The following is a 516-nucleotide window of genomic DNA, read 5'->3' as shown; positions in this document are numbered from 1 at the left end:
CTCATAGCGTGGGGGGGGGGGGATGAGTTTCAGGCAGGAAAATAATTTTCAGATGCAATATGGGTGAGTTAGGGAGACTTGTGAGCTTCTGTTATATCTCTCAGGGTGAATAATGCATTCAGAATCACTTTCAAATTTATTATCTCAAAGGCAAACCTCTATCCAGCGAGCCGGTGTCCGTTATCATTCATAACCCCTGAGTTTGTTACACTTTGCTTGTGGCTTTGCTTCTTTGATCGGCAATTAGTAGCGGCCTTATGGGGTCAATCTGAAAAGATGGCAGCTGCACATCATTCTCTCAGAGGAAATCTTTAGCTCGCTTTCTGCTCATATGGCTGAGATGATCTACACTAGAAACTGAGAAAATTTTATTTACATGCAGTTGACCCATGACAGTTTATTCATGCAGGTTTGATTTAGTGCCTGATGTGCAATTAATAATTTTCTATAGGAGCAGAAATCTCAGTGGTAGTATTGTAGCGTCTGGACCAATCAAACACACAATATATATTTTGT

This window comes from Sinocyclocheilus rhinocerous, unplaced genomic scaffold, assembly GCF_001515625.1.
Source record: "Sinocyclocheilus rhinocerous isolate Xijiao unplaced genomic scaffold, SAMN03320098_v1.1 scaffold605, whole genome shotgun sequence".
Taxonomy (NCBI): Eukaryota; Metazoa; Chordata; class Actinopteri; order Cypriniformes; family Cyprinidae; genus Sinocyclocheilus; species Sinocyclocheilus rhinocerous.
The sequence above is the reverse complement of the archived record's forward strand: the minus strand, read 5'-3'. Positions refer to the sequence as shown.